This window comes from Peromyscus maniculatus, chromosome 18 (genome assembly GCF_049852395.1).
Source record: "Peromyscus maniculatus bairdii isolate BWxNUB_F1_BW_parent chromosome 18, HU_Pman_BW_mat_3.1, whole genome shotgun sequence".
NCBI lineage: Eukaryota > Metazoa > Chordata > Mammalia > Rodentia > Cricetidae > Peromyscus > Peromyscus maniculatus.
The window spans coordinates 26,362,275-26,384,502 of NC_134869.1; the positions used below are offsets into that span (position 1 = coordinate 26,362,275).

At 36.7% G+C, this 22,228-nt stretch overlaps 1 non-coding gene and 1 pseudogene across 1 annotated transcript; both read left to right on the top strand.

Moving 5' to 3' along the window:
- The first annotated feature begins 6,120 nt into the window (after positions 1-6,120).
- LOC121823829 (U1 spliceosomal RNA) lies at positions 6,121-6,279 on the top strand. The gene has a single exon (XR_013045862.1). It is a non-coding gene; the product is annotated as a U1 spliceosomal RNA (small nuclear RNA).
- An 11,517-nt stretch (positions 6,280-17,796) lies between these two features.
- On the top strand, positions 17,797-19,495 carry LOC121823642 (olfactory receptor 9G19-like; annotated as a pseudogene).
- The last annotated feature ends 2,733 nt before the right edge of the window (positions 19,496-22,228 follow it).

Sequence of the window (22,228 nt, forward strand, 5' to 3'; positions counted from 1 at the left end):
AAACAGGTTCTTACCCACTTTCCCCCATTGCTGTAGAACTCTGTAGAAGCACACAACAGTGGCAGTTAAATTAAGTGCATATAATGTATGAAGATATGAAGTTAACAAATGGGGACTTAATTAAGCTTTAAAAATATTATTTTTGGTTTATATGTAAAATGGGGTTAAAAATATACTGACAGCCTTAGAAAACATTTTATTGCTTATTTTGCATTTTGTGTAACAAGATTCAAAATCTTATGATAGGTGATTACACTTAACTGTAGCATGAATCTTAACAGGTGTTATTAAATAAGAACAAACCTGGAGCCAGGTATTGGGGTGAATGCTGGAAGACCCGAGAAACAGAACAAGCCACAGCTACCTCACCTTGCCATTTCCTCAGCTGATCCTGTTTCCTCAGACTGGAAGCCTATGAGTCCTTATCCAAATGGATCTCAGCTGAACTGTGCTGTTCAAAGCCTAAATGCTTAACCAGGTTCTAGTTCCTCATCCTCATGCCTTAAATACCTTTCTGCTTCCCACCATCACTTCCTGGGATAAAAGCTCTTGTTACCACTCCTAGCTGTTTCCAGTGTGGCTTTGAACTCACAGAGATCCAGAGGAATCTCTGCCTCTGGAATGCTAGGATTAAAGGCATGTGTGCCACCATTTTCTGGCCTCTATGTCTATCTAGTGGCTGTTCTGTTCTCTGACCCCAGATAAGTTTATTAGAGTGCACGATATTTCAGGGAACACAGTATCACCACACTTAACAATAACATAACCCATCTTAAAAGATGCTGATGGCCATTTTGATTACCTTAGCACAAAACAGCTATGAGTAGTTTTATATTATTTAAGTCTTTGCAATTATAATATATTTATATAATTTTTCTTTCACTTTACTTCTTTCAAGCCCTCCCCTATACCTCTCATTGTTCTCTTTAAAATTCATGATCATTTTTACATTCATTGTTTTTACATAAATTTATGTATCTGTAAATGTATATATATTCAGGATTATATAACTACAACCCACTCAGTCTATACCATGAATTTAAAGGAGTGTGTGTTGGTTAATATTGTTTCTTAACTTGACACAAGCCAGAACAAACTATGAAGAGAGTCTCAGTGAGGTATTTCCTAGACCTCGCTAATCTATGGGCATATCTGTGGGGAAGTATAGTGATTATAATTGTAATTACATAGTAATTAATTATATCAATATGTAATAAACCAGCTCACTGTGTGTGTGAGAGACCAATCCCTAGGCAGGGGATTCTTGATGTTGTAATGTAAAGAACAAGCTATGAGTAATAGTCATTCATCCATTCATTTCTTTCTATTGTTGATTGTAGATGTGATATGAGCTGTTGCAAGTTCCTATTACCTTTACTTGTCACTCGCAAGATCACCAGCAATTGGCTTTAACTGTATTTAAATTATAACTAACCACCTGCTCCTTTCACAGCTAGATCAAATGACTGTTTTTCTTTAGCCTAAACACCTTCTTCTGCTTTCACAGTCAAATGTCTTACAATAAGAATGTCTCTTGCTGTAGTACCATTTTAAAGTTAGCCTTTTAGTTCTTTGGGAATTTTGCTCAATGCATTTTTAGAATAATCCCCTCCTATTCCAAGCCCTGCCACTTCCACCTACTTCCTTACTCACCCTACTTTGTGTCTTCCCCCCCCCAAACCTATAAAACATGATTTGTCTTTCCCATGTACTGTTAGATGCGTGACTGTCCATTTCCCAGCAGCAGTCAGTGGTCAAAACTACTCAGATAGAGGATGACTTTTATGCCAACACAGTATCTCCATGATGGGATTGTGTCTGGCTTGAATTTGCCCAGGTCTTGTGGGTGCTGTCATGACTACTGTGAATTCTTACGTGTAACAGGTAACTGCTCTATTGTGTCTAGAAAACAGTTTCCCCATAATCATCCACCCAGTGGCTCTTAGTCTTTTGGCCCTACTTGTGCTAAAATCCCTGAGCCTCGCCAGCAGGGATGTGATACAGATATCCTATTGAGGAATAACCATTCCACAGTCTCTTACGTACTACTGCACTTTGGCCAATTAGGAGCCTCCATGTTAATCACCATCTACCGCAAAAAGAAGCTTCCCTGATGGAGGTTGAAAGATGAACACTAATCAATTTGTATAATGATGAGTCATTAGGGGATAGTTTAATACTATACCAATTTAAAGTGTCACTTTAATAAAAAATGTGTTCAGAAGACCATGACTAATTCTCAGTCTAAGTCAGTCTATTAGTTTATTTACAAATTCTATGCAGACTGCTGTAACAGGCCTTGAATACATTCCATGGTGATAGTGTCAGTTTATTTATGAGTGAGCAATTCACTCCGCAGTACTATCAAACTCAGATTAAATGATTCTCTGTTTAATATAGACACAGAGATGAGAGAGAGTGAGGGAAAGAGAAAGAGAAAGGGAGAAAGAGAGCAAGACAGAGAAAGAGACAAAAGAGAACTTTTAGGTGTTAGATGAGATATTCTGTGAAGTGAGGAGTAGATAATGTTTGTGTCCTTTCAGAAACTCAGCATTACAAGTAGTAGGTGGCACAGGAGAAGGAGATAAAATACAGGTAAAGGTAATATTTTGTTAATTTTATGTTTTATTATCTCCTATGAATTGATGAAATAATATAAATTAGTTTGAATTAATGTATTCATCTGAAAAATATTTAAATGACATTTTCTCTGAGTTTCTTGTGGTAAATAAGCAGATGGACTTACAGGAAGGTGTCCTGTCATTAAAGACCAAGTTCTCATTGGGGGAAATATGTGAACTGATAAACAGCTTCTCAGTGAGATAAGGTGACGGAAGATTTCAGAGCAAACAACTAGAACAGATCTTGAATTACCTGAAGAAGGAAGATTAGAAGAGACAAAAACCTGAGGAGGTACTAAATCTTAAATTATGAATAAAAGGTTATTAAAGATGGCTTAGATATCTCCTAAACTAAAGACTTAGCTTGAGTCAGTAGAAGGAAAAGCCTGCATGTAATCAAGTTTGACAGGTTCAATGCTGGATCTAAAAGTGGTAGTGTGAGAAGTCACAGACAGGTATTAGAGAAAAATTCCAAATTAACATCCATTATTACAAAATATAATCAGTGTTAACATATTAACCTTGATTAGGTTATCCAAACTAGTTGATTTTTAGACCACTTAAGTAAATACATTTATAGTAGACATAGTTACCTTTCACAGTGAAACCAACTCCACTACTCAACAACAAACGAAACAGGATCTTTCTTTCAAAAAGAGACATGATTTCATCCTAATTTCTCATTGGGAGTAATGGAAATTTCCTACCAATAATGGGCATTTAATCAGCATACTCTAAATATTAGCCACTGAATATTCATGATGGTAATAAAGGATAGACAGTTATTGTGCTTTCTATGATAAAGGTAATAGTAATAACGGTCATGTCTTACACATTGTAATTTGGCTATATACTATCAGGACCCTTAAGAGGAAATCCATTAATGCAAATCAAGTAGGTAAACATGTCTCTCCACAGCATTGGAATTTATCATTTTAAATCTATTATAACATTCACCTCTTATCATTAGAATGCTGTTACTATATAGCAGCATCACAAAAATCAGTGTCTCCCACTTCAAAAATAGCTGTCTCCTTTGGCTTCAATTCATCTGCTAGCAGGAGCCTCATAGTACCTCAACATATTAGTATGAAAATATACTCATGAATATTCATTCCTGAGCACGGACTCCTCAATTTAAATAGTTAGCTTTTTAGTGTAGTTTCTTTCTTTGACTTGTCCAACCACGATCCATTATTACTTTGCATTTGCAGAGCAGTTTTCCTCCAAGGAGTCTAAAGTACTGTAGTTTAATTGCCCAAAAGAAATGGTGTCAGGCTAGAGAGAAGGGAGGTAGAAAAATGTGTTTCCTGATTGTCTTAGGGAATTGGGATATACTTAATTCTAATTCTGGCTTTAAGCCCAGACAGCCAGGCTGTATCTCCACAAGTGAGGTTGTGTGTGAGATTTCTAAATTTTCCTTCCATGAGAACAAGTACATGGTGTCCCATTTGAAGAAATGGACTCTATTTCCTCTAAGCCAGTAGATCTCACCCTCGGGCAATTGTTTTCTCTTCTTCCTTGTCTACTCCAGAGAAGGATGGCATTGTGCAGACCTAGTGTGATGGGTGGAAGCTTGGTAAAACTGGCATTTTGTGCTGAGACAAAGGGTGCTGGTAAAAGACCTTGAATGCATAGTGCAATCTCCTACAAAAAGAACTGCCAAGGCCCTAAATCTCAATAGTGCAGAGGTGAGAAATGAAGCCTTCATTCTAGATATCCCTGGTATTTACAGAAAACACTCCACTTTTTCTGGTATTGACAGAAAGTCTAATTGCTTGATAATAAGGGGAGACACCATATATAATTCTGATTTTAGTGAAACCTCATTTGTAAAGAGGAGAATTCCCAGACATTGTTCACAGTATAATGTCAAGCCTTAGTTCTGGAGTCCAATCTACTAAGCAGTTGTTCTCAGAAATGAAATTAATCTGGACCCTACATCCCTGCAATGTTAGCTAAAGTAATAAAGGATTTTCTTTTTAAATTCCCATCTTATCTGAAGAATCTGAAATCCATTCCATGCTTTTCTGGAATTGTGGTATGTTTCTAACTGATATTCCCAGAACACATCTATGGAAATAGATGTGTTCTTTTTTCATAGTGAACAAGACAGACAAATTACTTTTACTTACTCTAACCATCATAGAAATTCAATGTCTTAGTATATACAAAAGGAGAAAATAATTTTATCTAGAGTTTCCATAAGAAGAATGGTCTGTACAGGCAAGCACATAAACTAGTGACACAACTCTACCATTCCTCTTCAGCTTCATCTTTGTGGCTTTTATCTGAATTTACTAGTCAGGTTACAAGCCTGAGAGAATCCTCTGTCTCCTGATCCTCTAGTTAAAGAAAAATACTTTGGGTTGTAATAATTTTATAATGTACAATTTCCATTTAATTTGCCCTGTTCTTTGCTAGGGAACTATTAGACTCTGAATTTCTCTATCGATAGTGTTGTTTACCATGTAATTTATAAGCAAAATGCAATGTACATCAGAGGCACATTAAAAAGTACTATGTCGGTTAGATGTAAATCAGAACTGTCAGCCCACAAACTATGACATTTGTTTATGCTGACTACAGATGCCTCAAGTCATTTACCACTGGCATCTGTGTTTTTATTCTTCTTCCTATGAGATCACTTCTACCAGTGACAGTCCCTCAGCTTTCCTGGTCTCTGATTTGAGAACAATCTCCATTTCTTCTGGAAATCACTAGAGAACACACTAGCCACTTTCTGTTCCCCAGAAAGTAATCATGGATTCATGCACTCCCTCTAAGTAATCACTAATCTGTACTATATATTGGGGGCTACCACCCTATCACAATAATCAGGAGTCTTCACAATCCTAAGTTTCTGGAGCCAAGTGCTAATACTAGGGACATATGTACTCTTTTTCCTCTTATTTGTAACACTTAGATGCAGTACATGTGAACAAGATAGAGACAACTTTTGTCTTAGCACATTCATATTTTTCATTGCAATGTTAGTGTGTGTGTGTGTGTGTGTGTGTGTGTGTGTGTGTGTGTGTGTGTGAAAGAGAGACAGACAGAGGGAGGGAGAGTGACACAGAGAGAGAGAGACAGAGAGAGACAGAGAAACAGAGAAGATGATTTGTGGGAGTCAATTCCTCTTCTACCATGTGCCTCCCAAGTGTGTAACTAAGATCTTCAGAGTTGGTGACAAGTAATCTTATCCCATCAGGCCATTTCTCTGGTACCATTGCCAGACATTTTTCATTAAATATCTTGCACACCTCATACATAAGTTCATGTTGACTATTTTGATAGATACTTTGAATTGACAAATATATCTCCATATACAAACTGAAAACTTACTTTTTTTTCTTCCATTAATCAAACTAATTAAGCTTGTGGCTTGTTGTGGGTCTTCTCTTAAGAGTTCTCCCTGATCCTTCTCAGTAAGCTGTGAACATGACTGAACATGTCAATAGCCTAAAGATTTACACAGTCAGGAATCACTTAAGAATTCATAATTTCCTGTCAGGATGGATACCATGATCATGAAGGTGGATATTGCAGGGCTGGGCTTATCCCTTGCACTCTAGATGTGCTGACCCTGCCGTTTCCTCAAATGTGGAAAACTGAACTGCATATTTCATGGTAGTGGAGTGACTGAATTGCCACTCTCCCCCACCACCAAAAAAGAATTTGAGCCGGGCGGTGGTGGTGCATGCCTTTAATCCCAGCACTTGGGAGGCAGAGGCAGGCCGATCTCTGTGAGTTCGAGGCCAGCCTGGACTACCAAGTGAGTTCCAGGAAGGGCACAAAGCTACACAGAGAAACCCTGTCTCAACCCCCCCCCAAAAAAAATTTATCATTATACCAGTATCAATAAATGTGGATTTAATCATTTATTAGAAAACTAAAATGTTCGAGATGTGGCTTACTTTATGTTTCTATGTACTCAAACATTACTTACATTTGTATTTCTTTGCCTCTCCACTGATCTTTTATGTCAAACTCCTAAGTGAGTAAATATAAAAACAATTAACTTTATTTTGTTACTTAGTTATATTCCTGTATTATGGATGGAATGGTATCTTATCCACATCCAGATTCATATGTTCAATCCCAACCTGCAACATTACTGTATTTGGAGAAAGAATCTGCAAGGAGGTTATTACATTTTTAAAGGAATAAGAATAAGAATCACTCTAGTTTGTTAAGATAGAGACAGACAAACAGACAGAGAAACAGAGATAGAGGAGCAGGAGTCTTCTTCATAGAGAAGTGAGCAAAGGGCACAGTGTTGAAGCTGCCCATAAACCAAGAAACCAAGAAGAGGAGCTTCAGTAGTAACCAAATCGGGTGGCACTCTGACATTGAACTCACCAGGCTCTAGGCCTCAAAAAAAAAAAAAAGGAAAGTGCTCTTATTAATCCATCTAGTCTTCAGCATTCCATTAGATACTCTGAATATCACATCTGTATGCCATGACAAACATGTATTTGATTTCCAGTACACACACACACACACACACACACACACACACACACACACACACACACACACACAGAGAGAGAGAGAGAGAGAGAGAGAGAGAGAGAGAGAGAGAGAGAGAGAGAGAGAGACTTCACTAAAGAATGTATTATTTTCCAGTTTCATCCAGAATGTCATCATTGTGTTATTCTTTATTTCTAACAAGAGTGATTTCTGGAATTGAAATGACTCTTTGCCACCTCATTTTCATCATATTGGTCACAGTATTAAAATACTGAGTTAACCTGCTAACAGGAATATAGCATTTTTCATAAATACAGCATTATTTATCAGGTACATTTATCTGAATTGTCCTGCTCAATCAACCTGATGTACACTCTGTCAGATTTAAAGGTTTGAAAATGGTTTTAGACAATTAACATTTGGGCAGTTCTCTAGCTTCTAATCAAAATGTCTCCAATGGTTTAATGATACCTACTCACTGCTTAAACTTCTAATTACATATTCTTTGGAGTATATAGGTAGATCAGTGCTTAAAATCTAATTTATTCATCTAATTATTTCTTTCAAAAAAGGAACTCTCTATTGGGAAGCTACCTAGCATATGCATTAGATCTCCATTATCTTTTTCCAGGTACAGCCGTGTTCAGTAATGAGCGAATTAAGCTTAAGCATTTGGACTGAAGCCCCATCTTGCTGCAAGATAAGGCCAATTCACTTCCCTGTGAGAACAAAGAGGAAGAGGCTATTATAAAAGTTCTTTAGGAGCACAGCAGCTTCCCTTTTTATGCAGGGTGTAAAAGAGCAAAGAAGAGGTTGAAGTAGGAGCAAGAATGAAAAATAATCTTGGTGTGATGCCTATAGCAACTGATGAGGCAGTATCGCTAATGAGCTCCTCAGAGGGGTACAACTGAAGCGCATTAAAAATCAACTTAGCAGCACACAGATCCTATGCCTTGGCTTAGAAGTTTATTAAACCTTTCTCTGAAAAGAGTGACAAGTGTGCCTGTATTTGTGGTTGTATGGACTTCAATTTCTGCATACTTGGAGATCAGCAGGTCTAATAGTGTAGTGGGTTATTGCACCAGTGATACCACGACTTCCATTAATTAACTGCCTTCCTGATGTCAGCTACTATGCTGGGCATTTTACAGCACCATTTCATGAACTATTTTCACAACTTCTGCAAACTAAGAATTGCGATGCCTTTTTTTTAAGGATGAAGAAACAAAGGCAAAGAGGGAAATTGCTTGCACTAAGGTGGATTTGAACTTGTGCATATCTAAATTGATTTCCAATTAGATTACTTCAGTGTAATCAGCAAACTCATTGACCAACAACCCAGATTGAGTCTGTATTTATAATTGCAGAGAAATCAAAGACCTTGCTTTCTAAAAGCAGCTTTGTAGAATAAAATTTATCTTATTAGCGCTAGACAAGGTAAATTTGTATGTGACCTTTCCACAATTATAAACATTCACACACACACACACACACACACACACACACACACACACACACACACACAAACACACATTCCTAAATACATAAATTAAACCTGGTTCTTTTGTGTAGTGTTACTTGTAAGAATATGTTTTCTTCTTCTTCTTTTTTTTTTTTTTTTTTTTTGGTTTTTCGAGACAGGGTTTCTCTGTGTAGCTTTGCACCTTTCCTGGAACTCACTTGGTAGCCCAGGCTGGCCTCGAACTCACAGAGATCCACCTGCCTCTGCCTGGGACTAAAGGCGTGTGCCACCACCGCCCGGCCAGAATATGTTTTCAGGAGTAAATTTTTGGTATTGGATAACCAATTAATATTACTCCTGCTTTCAGCATTCTTTGTCTAGGATTGAGACCTTATGAGCTCTTTCCTGTTCATGTTAGTATGTGTATTGGTGTTATCATTGTTCACCTAATATTTAAGCAGCCATGTTGGTGAGATTTCATGGTTGTAGCTTCTGATATTTCTGTAAATCACATTCTCACAGCAAACACCCAGTTCCCAACCCCTTTTCCAATGATTCCCCAAGCCTTAAGTGTAGGAATTGTAGATATACACAATGGGTACAGGCTCTACAAACTAAATTTTGATTGGTTCTAGTTTTCTGTAATGATCATCATCAGTTGCACAGAAAAGTTTCCTTGACAAAGGATAAGGACTTCACTTATTTATGTACAGTATAATGACAAACATTTAGAATGTAGTTAGGGATTATGTTGATTCAGAAAAGTGGCCATTGTATGTTCTTCTCCAAGACCCCTGATTTCACTATCCCTGGGTACTTTAATAGGTTTCTGGTTTGCAGACAAGATTATCCTTGGTGTCCAATCAGAGAGCTGTTGATTACCAACAATATATGCATGCTGCTACTTCACCCTTAGGAACAGTGTGCTATATTTGTTGTGGCTCATAAGTGTTCTAAGTCGATAGGGCTGTTGGTTTTAAGGACTGTCCACTTACTTGCTAGCCTTCCTTAAAGGGTGATTTTCTGGATATGTTTCAAAAGTCATTTTCACTCAGTCTGAAGAATTGCAATCCATTGGATTTTCTGAGTTTCCATTATGGTTACTGAGAATCTTGCTATTCATGCTAATTTCGAAGATTTTTCAAACTTCTTTTAAATACCTTTCTGACAGATTGTGGAGAGCAACCAGTAGCTTTGGTAATAGCCAGCATTGTTTGTGGGTTTCCACGGGACACTATCTGCTCATAACTCAATTATTTGTAACTCATTCCCAATACATAAGTTTCATTTGGAGACAAGAGATGTCCAGTCAAGGCTTTGTCTTCAACAGCTGTTTGACAGTTTCATTTAGGTACCCTTCATATATGTATATATTTTAGGAAGCTTCTACTGTATTAGGTTTCCATACAATCTCTTAAGTGGCCCCCAGTTTTAACTCTCCCTCCCTATGCTCCCTCTAACACCCCCTCTTCCCTTCTCCACATTTGATACTTCATTCCACACTCTCAACCAGTTCATCCATAACAATCTGTTCTATTCATAATCCCAGGCCAAACTGATTAAATGAATTTTTATGAAGCTCAAGTCAGAAACTCCAACAAAACTTTGGAATCAGTCTAACACAGTACATGATGATATTCATTTTAATTCCCATGTTGAGAAACTATAGTGAGAAAGTTTTTTTTTTCATTTTCCATATATCAGGGTGTTGTAAGACCAGAAAAATTTATATGCACAGTAAAAACACTGGGGTGCATAGCCCACAACAATATTGAATCTGAACCAAGCTGTTTCAGGCATTTTTCTTTGGTCATGAAGATATGTATGGTGCAAAGTGAGCATCATCTGTATTCCAAACCAAGGCTGCAGTGAGGATATGTAAGGTAGCACAAGTCAACATTGCCAAAAATAAATTGGAGTCATTATGTGCTTGAATTTGAATTAAATTTTGGTCACTTGCTGTTGAAGAGTTTTTAAACCACATATTAAGTTCTAACTTCATTCAAGACCCAGGATTTAAGAAACTATGCTGTAGCTAGAGTTTTCTAGCCTTGCTCACAGTCAGGACAAATCTTTGTCACCCACCCATCCCACAGCTGCTCAGACACAACCAAGTAAACACAGAGACTTATATTGCATACAAACTGTATGGCCATGGCAGGCTTCTTGCTAACTGTTCTTATAACTTAATTAATCCATTTCCATAAATCTATACCTTGCCACGTGGCTGGTGGCTTACCGGTGTCTTCACATGCTGCTGGTCATGGCGGCAGCTGGCAGTGTCTCTGCCTCAGGCTTCTGCTTCCCAGAACTCTCCTCTCTCCTTGTCTCACCGACTTCCTGCCTGGCCACTGGGCAATCAGTGTTTTATTTATTGACCAATCAGAACAATTTGACATACAGACCATCCCACAGCACTATGCCCTATAAAATAAGGAAGTATACTGATTAAAGCTTAATGTTTCAAATAGTGGAATCTGACCTTAGTTCTGAACTCATAACCTACATACATTTCCCCCCTAAGTTCACACAAACATCATGGTTTAACTTATATACTATTTTATAATTTCTCAGGATCCCCTAAAATTTTCTCAGTAAAAATAAGACGTGAGTGAAAGAAGTTTAAGAAATTCCAATATAAAGTGTATATCACAGATTATTTCAAAGAAAATCTTGATCTTTGACGTCATGTGGGATATGTAATATTATCAGGAATGATTTTAGTATTCTTACATCTGCTACATTGCCCTTTTAATTTTTTTCTGTATTTTCTGAGTTTGTTATGGTGAACTAGAAATATTATATTGAACCTTTCAACCCTATCAATAAAGCAGAAATTTAATATAGTCTATTCTGGAGAGAAACATAGCACAGAACAACTATATAACACTGTCTTTCATATGTGCACTCACGGGAATGAATGATTAAAGCTGATCAATAAAATGAAAATATTTCCCCACATTTTTCAGATACAAGGCTCTATATTATTTGGCCAACAGTGCTTGTTAAGTTGCTGTGGTCGATTATATTCTTAAAACAAGAGTTGCAGTAATCCCTCTCACTACACAGACTGACATTTCTTGCTTTCAGTGAGAAATGAGCTTTCTCATTTTTCTCCACCAATTTGAGAGATATTATGAGTAATTTCTGAGGTCAGAACATAAAACAAATATATTTTGCCTGACTTTGTTTAGATACATTTATCTTGCTGGATCTCAGCCACTGTTATATGAGGAATTCAAATAGTACCATAAGAGACTATATATAAACATTTTAGGTGAGAGACTAGTGGAGACTCCAGTACATCGGCCACTAGGTACAAGAGAAAAGAAAGCTTTGTATATTTTCAACCCAAGTCACTGAGTCACCTTCAGTGGCTGTCTGTAGAGCAGAGATGAGCAGTTTTCATTGAATCCTGATTATAAAACAAACTGAATAGTTCTGATTTCAAGTTCCCGAGTTTGAATTAAAGTTAGTTATATTACTAGAGATGACCAGTCACTTAAAAAAAAACAAAAAAACTCAGACCTTCAGAAATTGAATTCATTAGCTTTCAAAAGGTCACACAATAACTAAGTAAGGACATAATAATCTGATTAAGATATATAATTCTACAGACATTATGTTTACTAAAATAATTTATTTCCACGGGAGACTCAGATTTGATACATGCTAATATTATCCTCAACATGGTGTTGATGCTGAACAGTTAAGAGAAATTATCTAAATTTACACAGACAATGAGTACTATAACAACATTTGAACCTGGGATTCTCATTCTCAAATGGATTTTATCCATTATACTGAACAGGTTTCCAAATTTCCCCCAGACTACCAATCTGTGTCATCTCCATAACAGGTCTTGTGATAGTTTAAAGGATAAATTGAGTTATATGCTTCAAATCATTGGTGCAGTGGTCCAAGATTAAAAGTTAGTAATTTTAAAGGCAGGTACTTCTGAAACTGTATCTTTTCTGTGCATACTAATGGAATTCTGGAATTCTAGTTTTTTTTTTTTTTTTTTTTTTTTTTTTTTTTTTTTTTTACTATGGCTAATGGGATAAAAGGATAAAATTTGTTTTCTTTCTTTTTTTTTGTTTTTGTTGTTGTTGTTGTTGTTTTTTGAGACAAGGTTCCTTGTGTAGCTTTGGAACTCACTCTGTAGACCAGGCTGGCCTTGAACTCATAGAGATCCACCTGCCTCTGCCTCCCAAGTGCTGGGATTAAAGGCGTGAGCACCCACTGCCTGAGGAAAATTGGTTTTCTTGACTAAAATTAAAGCAGTATCTGAGCTGTTGCACGTGAGGTGGACAATAAATGAAAATCCACTTCACTTATTCAATGAAAATTAAATAGTTTTCTAATCTGCATATTTTTTCCAGTTTAGGTCTATTTCACTCTTGATAAGTTTTTGTTTATTTGTTTGTTCAGGGATGTCCTTAGTTAATTTTCTGTTACTATAACAAAATACCACAACTAAGGATACTTATAAAATAAAGCATTTAGTTGGCCTTATTGTTTCAGAGAGTTAAATTCCGTGATGGTGGAGCAAAAGTATGGTGGCAGAAATAACAGAGCCCACAGCTTGACCTGAAAGTAGAAGATAGAGAAAAATACACTATGAATGTTGAGTGTCTTTTGAAAACCCGAAATCCACCTCCAGTAACACACGGTCTTAGAAGTTCACATCTTCCCATCCTTCCCATGTAGTCCCCACCAGCTGGGAACCAATTATTCAAACATAGGAGCCCAGGGGGAAAATATTATTCAAACTACCACTTTCCACTCCGTGGCCTGATAAGCTTCTGTCCATATCATGAGGCAAAATGCATCTATTCCAACTTCAAAGATCCCCATTATCTTTCGTGGTTTCAACACTGTTTAAAAGTTCCGACTCTAACGTCTATTTTGAGACTCAAGGCAATCTCTCAACTGTGACATCCTGTAAATTAAAAAAGCAAACAAATAACACACTTAAAATATACAAGAATATTCATTACCATTCCAAAATTGATAAGATGATGGCATAGAACACACTGAACCAATGCAAAACTGAAACCCAGAGAAGCAAATTCTAAATCCTGTGCTGCAGGTCTGTTATCAGAGGACTTATATGGTTCTATTCCACCAACTCTGATGGCTGTAACACACTTCTCTTTCTTGGGCTACTTTTAATATCTTTGTAGCTCTCTTTGCATAAAACTCATGGCTATCACATCTCCAACGTTTTGGGGTCTCCAAAACAGCCAGGCTTCACCTTACAGCCTCACACAGCAGCCTCTTGAGGCCTTCATGCAGGGACCCTGCCATAAGCCTGACCCCTTAACCACAGAGAAAGATTCCACAACCTTTTCCTCATGAGTATTTTATAACTCAAAAACCAGAACCAGATAATGATATTGAAGTGCTTGATTACCAACTTGGGGTGAACCTGGCACCTTGACTCATATTTGTAGCAGCTTCAATTACTTGTTACTTTTGAGAAAAAGAAAATTCTGTAAGTCTTTTATCTTCAGAAGTTACAAGCTTAGCTGGCGGCGAGGGAATTTGCCATGAATGTTCCTTTCCATTTATTCCAATGTTGATTAGGCCTGATTGTTCCTTTTCATTTATCCCAATGACGATAAGGCCGGAGTAGACCCCTCCATTGACTCCAGTGCTCATCATGCCTTGGTTTCTTTCTTTGATCTCTGTATCTCTTCTCAGCACAGTCCTCAGCTCCATCATAAAATTTTCTGGAGTTATTTTTCCTCCTTACCCTGTATGTTTTGCATGTCATTTTTGCCCCACATGCTGGTTTTCATTGTCGATATGCAAAGGAGTGGTGAAAAACAGACATTCAGGAGAGTGAATATGATAAGCTGTCTTGAAATTTCTTCCACCAATGAAATTAGTCCATTCTTTTTCTTTTTCTTTTTGTCTTCCTTTTATTGAAAATTGATTTTTTTCTCTACAATATACCTAATTACTGGCAGGATTCATGTGACTCTTTTGGAGAACAAGGCCTAAGAATATCATGAATGACTCTCTTTATGGCAAGGCCCTGGAGACCCTGACCCATCTGTCAAAGTCCTATGAACAGTTTGCTGCATAATTTGGGGCATGACCCTAGGAACATATGTGCTACCTGTTCTTCTTGCTTTCACCATGGTAGCCATACTGCTGGCTTGAATGAATCACAGTAGGTCATGAAGTTTAATAGTACATATTTGCATAACTGCTTTGGAAAGAATGATTTTTAACCACAAGAGGCTTTGAGAAATGTTATTAAACAGATGACATCCAGAGTTAATGGGAATAGTCTAGAGAACAGTCTAGAGACAGGGAATGAAGTAGAATTATAGAAACCCACAGTTCCCTCATTTCTAATAACTGTTCCAATACTGTGAGAAGTTAAGATAGATGGACATAAGCACAAGGAATAAACATTGCCACCTATTAAGAGTAAGTCTCATGCCAAGCAGTGGTGGCACACACCTTTAATCCCAGCACTTGGGAGGCAGAAGCAGGTGGATCTCTGTGAGTTCAAGGCCAGCCAGGTCTACAGAGCGATATCCAGGAAAGGCGCAAAGCTACACAGAGAAACCCTGTATCGAAAAAAAAAAAAAGTTGGATAAGAGCAACCCAACAGGAAGAAAAGAGCCCAATATCAGAAACAAGATTCAGAGACAGTCGTTCATACACTCAGGAGTCACATAAATATACTATGCTAATAGCTATAACATATACACAGAGGACCTGGGACAGACCCACGTAAGGGCCTGTGCTTTCTGCTTTAGCCTCTGTGAGGCCATATGTGTCTTGCTTAGTTGATTCAGAGAGCCTTGCTCTCCTGGTATAGTTCATCCATATTCTAGATTTATCATCAGTAAATTGAAGAGAATAATAAACATAATTATACCAAACTATAGACTTATACAGTTTTCTTGCATTGAGTTTCTAGAAGAACAACTTCCTTTTTTGACTACTCTAACAAAATACCAGAAACAATAATTTACAAATAACAGAATAATATTACCTACAGTTCTAGGGTTTTTAGGTCCACCATCAAGGCACCAGAGTATTTTTGCTTTCTGGTTTTAATTTCTTCCCTCATTTGTAGATGGTGTTTTCTATTTTTGTTTACTCACAAAACACTGAACACTGGTCTTTTTAACCACCTTGGTGGGTATTTATTCCTGTCATTAGAGAAGGGATTTATGTCCATAATTTATTGACTTCTAGAAACTGCAGCTCCTAATGCTATTACATGAAGGCAGAGGTTTTAGCACATGACTTTGGAGGGACACATATATTCCATTCCGTTCACCGGAAAGTCTTCTAATACATTATCAATGTTACATAGGTTTTTGTGACATGCAGAAGATTGTGGTATAAGCTTATATTTGAATAATTATACCAGTGTTTCTTTCATTTATATAATCAGTTGAATTGATTTTTAATTGTTATATTTCGGTCCACTTTTATTGCTGACATAAATATTTTTATCTATGTTAGTGTTCTGCTTTATTTTTATTTCCATGTCATTTATGTGCAAACAATGACACCAAAGTGAGATGTGAAATTTTTCTTTCTTTCTCTTGATGAGGCAGATCAAATTCAATACAGAGCAATTATACCAAAACAAGCAACAAAATTGAGTTTGTTAGTGACAGTTACACTATTCAGACTGATGAATTATAAACTAGTATGAGAAGGTCAACATGGGCATGCTCATGGCAAAGGTGCAAACTGCATTTCTAACATATGTTTGAGTCTTCTGTAGATGAAGAATTATCTAGAAACATAAGGATGTATAGATAAACACACATACATTCGGAAAACATCTCATTTCCATCTGGTAGCAACCCAGTCTGTTTTGAATGAGAAATTATTCTAATGCCTCACAGTTACGTTTCCTTGCACTTCTATGTCTCTGAGACTAGCTAATTCAATCATGACTATTGACTTTTTGCCTGCTATTAATTTGCTTAATTTTTGTGAGCTGGTGGTTTGGAAAATCTACCTCTTTTCAACCCTAAAACTATATAAATAAGGCCATGTACTATTCTTTCTCTGTGTCATTCTCATTCTAATATAGATTTTATACTTCATTACCTGTCAATCAGTTTTAAATGGCAATATTCATTTTATCATGTTCTGTAAAACCATTTTATGTTTCTTTCAGTGCCTTACATTTATTCCAGGCTGAGCCTTATTTATTTCTCTAAGAGCTGTAGCCATCTGTAGCTGTGCACATTTGAATACATATTTATTTTAGCAAATGCAATATTTTGCTTTATGGTAAATTCATTTAGGATATTTATTCAAGCAAGCAAATTTAGGGAAGCTACAGTGTATCATGCTTTTCTGTGAAAGATTGCATTACGGTCGCTATTTTTACTCATCGTGAACTTTGAGGGACACAAATTCATTTTTTTTAAATATCCCAACCCTGTGTTGCCTGATTATTACTGATAATCAAATAAGTAATGCGATTAATAGTCAAAGCCCCAGGGCAAACAAACATACGTTTTCAGGATCCAAGTTTTCACATAAATTAACAATTGGATTTTTAATGAAAAAAGAATAGATTCACTTTTAAAACTTAATAAAAATGGAGGGCTGGGAATGTAGCTTAGTTGCTTATCATGTTTAGAATGTAGTTTAGCACATTTACCTAGCATATGCAAAGTTATGCGTTTGAGCCTCTCCACTGTGATAACTGTGGGTGCCAGTTCTCCCATTTCTCTGGAGGTAGAAGCAGGAGGATCAGAAGTTGTCAACCTTGACTACCTATTGATTTCTAGGTCAACCTGGTCTATGGGATACCCTATAAAGAGCAGTTTGTTCTTCTGTATGTAACAACAATTAATGGAAGAAGAGCCCATGAATTAAAAAAGAGCAAGATGAAGTATATGAGAGGGTTTTGGGGGGATAAATGAGAAAGGGGGCATGATGTAATCATAATTTCAAAATGTATAATAAATAATTTAAAACTAATTGTGGCAAACATTGCTCCTTATTTTCATTGTTAAATGTTTTATTGAAGTTGGCAACATCCCTCCATTAAATATGCATCAACTTCTAATTTCATCCTTTAAGAAATATCCAGATTTGGCTGGATGTGGTGATGCATGTCTTTAATGGCAAAACTGGAACTAGAGACAGCATCCACTGTGACCTGTGTGGCTTTGGGCCTTTCCTGCCTGGGGAAATGGGGGATGAAGTAATGATAGACACGAGTAATATAAAGCCAGAATGGGGTTGGCAGTGGATCAGATGGGGGACACACTGTCAGCAACTCACAAAAACAGTACAGTGACTGGCCTAAGTGTTAAACACATGAACTGGGGGATAGGAGCAGGGGTAATGACACTAATTATCTGATTAATCCATAGCAATTGCCATTCTTCACAGTCACTGCACAGCTTTCTTCGCTTACAAAGGTCATTTCCAGGCATAGCGTTCCCATAATATCTTCCCAGATAGTCAGACTTTTTCAAAATTGCTGTATTATTTCAGCAAATCCATTCCTTAGTTTGTTTTCATAATTCTTTAAAAATACCCAGGGCTGGAAAGATGGGTCAACAGTTAAGAACATTTTCTGCTTGTGCAGAAGACCCAAGTTTGAGTCCAAAGACACATGGCAATTCACAATCTTCTATAACTTGAGTTCTGGGAGATCTGCAAATCCTCTTCCAGCCTCTGTGGGCAAGAGCATATAAAAAAGAAGAAAAATTAAACACTTCAAATGATAAATAAATCTTTTGAAATATACATACAACATTTTACTATAGATACAACTAAATGTTTTTGAAATTCTATCCCAATACTTATGTATAATAAAGTTAGAATTCGGAGGGGAAATATGTATAATGAAACAGTCATATACAGATAGAATGATAGCACACACCTGCTGTCCTACTACTTGGGGCTGAGGCAGGAACTTTGTCTCATGTTTGAGGACAGCTTAAACTACTTGGGGAGATCCTGTCTTGAGAAAGCACTTATTTAACACTTTCTATCAAATATATTTATATGTCTATGTGACGTGTTTTTGTTTTATGAATATCAATTGTTTCAGTCTGGTTTCATGATAATTTCCCAAAGTCAACAGTCTGATGCTGTGTAATGCATAGATTATCAGTGTTTGTCATGTTTTCTTACTATAGTTCATATTGTTTGCTTTAAAAAAAAAAAAACCTATAGTGCCCATAAGGCTTGCCTCTTAAGTATTTGGTTCTAAGTCATTTATTGTAATGTCATTTTAGTTCCACAACAGAATAATAATTTCTCAAGAAAAAAATTATACTACATTTTGCCTAAAACTAAATGTGTATTTTTTGTTTAGAATGAGTCTATTATTTATAATTAATACCACTTGAGAGTTGGAGATGGCTGCATAGTGATCCCCTGCTTTATGCTCAAGCGGAAGTTGTGCACCTCTTTGGTTGTTTATTCCTATACAGGAGGATTTGTCAATGCAATCATATTAACTAGCAACACATTCACATTGGCTTTTTGTGGTGACAATGTCATTGATGACTTTTTATGTGATGTACCACCTCTCATAAAGCTGGCATGTGACGTCAGGGAGAGTTATCAATATGTGCTGTACTTTCTCCTAGCCTGAAACATCATTACTCTCACCCTGCTCATCTTGGCCTCTTATCGCTTCATCATTGCCTCCATCCTGAGGATCCGATCTACCCAGGGCCGCCTCAAGGCCTTCTCCACCTGCTCCTCCCACCTCATCTCTGTAAACTTGATCTATGGCTCCATCCTCTACATCTACTCTCGTCCAAGTTCCAGTTACTCCCTAGAGAGGGACAAAATGGAGTCTACCTTTTATACTGTGTAATTCCCCATGTTGAACCCCACGATCTACAGTCTGAGGAATAAAGATGTGAAGGAAGCACTGGGAAAACTTGTCAAGTTCACTCCTTCTGACATCTAAGTTTATGCACACTTAGCAAATCAGGATAAGTGATAAGTGATAGCAAACTACTTGGGGGCAAGGTTGGGAAAGTGAATACAAAAAAAAATATATTTTCCATTCTTTGAAATTCCACGAAAAATTTTTCACATTTTTTTTAAAAAATGTAATTTTTTTTGTTTTAGTGTAATAAATAATGAGTTACATTGTTATGTATTCATGTATGTATATAATGGAACTATGTTCGTACTCATTTCATATTTACTTTTATCTAATGATTGAACTAGTTTTATGTGAATATTAAAACAACTTTTAAAGTATATAAAAAATACCACTTGATATTAGATTGCTAGCAAGGGAACAATTGATCCACGTTTCAACTTTTTTTTGTGTGTTAATTCCAAATGTATAATGACATTGAATATCTCAAATATAACTTGTGCAGTTTTACCCCATGCAATCATGCAAAGTAGATTTTCATATTGATGTTAAATGGTTTACCTTCATGGAAAGTCCTTTGTGTAATAGAGTTTTGAAAAAAACAAAAACAAAACACTGGTCCAGAATTTGATAGTAGAATTTGAGAGATGTAAAATGCAAATAGATTAAAAATGTTGAATTAGGAGAAATGCTGAAACTATTCAGTTCTGAACCTAAAGGGAATAGGAAACAATGCTAGAGAGATGCTAGCATGCTTCAAGGCTTTGTCATTAATTAATCTGTTGGATGCTTAAGACCCAAACAGAGATAGTAGGAATAGTTTTCATCACTGGGTAGAAGTACATTAAACTTGGAGTTGTTGTGTTTTGTCCTGAGACATAGACCTGTGAAGAAACAACTGAATTGCTCTTTTCTGACCATGAAATGAAAGCTGACAGCTGTAAAGAGGAAAGCCATTTCAAATCATGTGACCAAATTCCATAGCTCAGGAATTATGATTGAGTTGCCAGACAAATATAGAACCTCCAGTTGTATTTTTCTCTTTGCTAATTACTACTTTGTAACCTCCTGTAAGCCTGCAATAAATATTTAAAGAGTTATGACTACATAAAATATCCAGGGCCTGGAGAGATGCCTCACAGTAGGCAAGAACAAGTACCGCTCTTGCAGAGGCACTGAGATTAATCATCCACACCCATGTTGTGTTACCCACAATCCCCTGTAACTCTAGGGCTAGAGTATCTGATGCTTTCTTCTGGTCTCTGCATATACTTAAAAATAAAAACATGTAAAACATACAACTTCAAAAAAATAAAATCATATTTAAAAAATTAAAAATATCATTATATATCTGAAATTCAAACTTAACGAGGTGGTTTATATCTTCATTTGGTAAACCTTGGCAATTCTATATCTAGGAAAGTTATAAATTATACCTTCCATAAAATGGCAATACCATCAAAGGGACAGAAGTTGATATAATTATGCATCTATAACTATTAATTCTATACTCTGTAATCTCTATTGTATAGAGACCCAGACTGTGTAGAATATTTGAGCAATCTGAGTATAAAATAGGGGAAGTCCTTTGTAATTACACAGCATTCTTACTTAGGCAATCTTTATTCATGCTGTGTAATTACAAAGAGACTTTCCCTATGTTCTGGCAGATTATTATTTATTCTCTAGGACTAGTGAGCCCTCCCTCTTACTGTCTGTGAAATTTAAGCAGATCCTATTGCTGTGTGATCAATTCATAGTGCCATTCCTTGAGGCAGTGAATAGATATTTAATTTAGTTCATTTAGTAGTTCTGATATAGGATATCATTTAATGTGGAGATGCCCTCTTTTCTCCAGTTTAGATTTTTCCTTAGGTAGAAGCTGAGTCAGATGGACTTCATCATCCATTGTTTTTCTTGTCTTTCAGATTGTAAACCATGAATCTCAACAGAACTTAGTACATTAGTAATGAGTAGGGCTATCACTTGGGGGATATGTGATAGAATGTGGTAGCTCATGCCTTTAATCCTAGCACTTGAGGAAAGAGGCAGATGGAGATCTTTGACCTCAAGGCCAGTCTAATCTACAAAGCAAGATCTAGTACAGCCAGAGCTACACAGAGAGATCCTGCCTCAAAGTAAAAAAAAAGTAAAAAGTAAATTATACACAAGAAAAGAATAAAAATCTTGTTTGACAAGCAATTTTAATACATTTATTGTCTCTTTCACACACACACACACATACACACACACGCGCGCGTGCGTTCCAGAAAAGCTATGATTCACTTTCAATTCCTTATTTCATCTATGTATTATTCTTCATAGTAGGAATGAATAAAAACATTAAATTTCTGGTCAATGTAATGATGCCTAACAATATTCTGCTATACTCATAGATTGATGCCTAGCCTAATTGTCATCAGAGGGGCTTCACATAGCAACTGATGGAAACAGATGCAAAGACTCACATCTAGACATTAGGTCAAGCTTAGAAATACTGATGAAGAGGAGGAGGGATTGTAGGAGCCAGAGGGGTCAAGAACACTACAAGAAAACCCACAGAAATGCCTTACCTGGCTCATAAGAGCTCACAGAAACTGAACTGACAACCAGGGAGCCTGCATGGGACTGACTAGCCCCTCTGTATATATGTTACAGTTGTGTAGCTTGGTCTTTGTGAGAGACTCCTAACAGTGGGAACAAGGACTTATTCTTACTGACTTTTGGGACCCTATTCAGGGCTCAGGAAGGGGAGGAGGCGAGGAGAGACTGAGGAAACTGCACAGAGGATGGCATGAGACTGTGAGAGTAAAA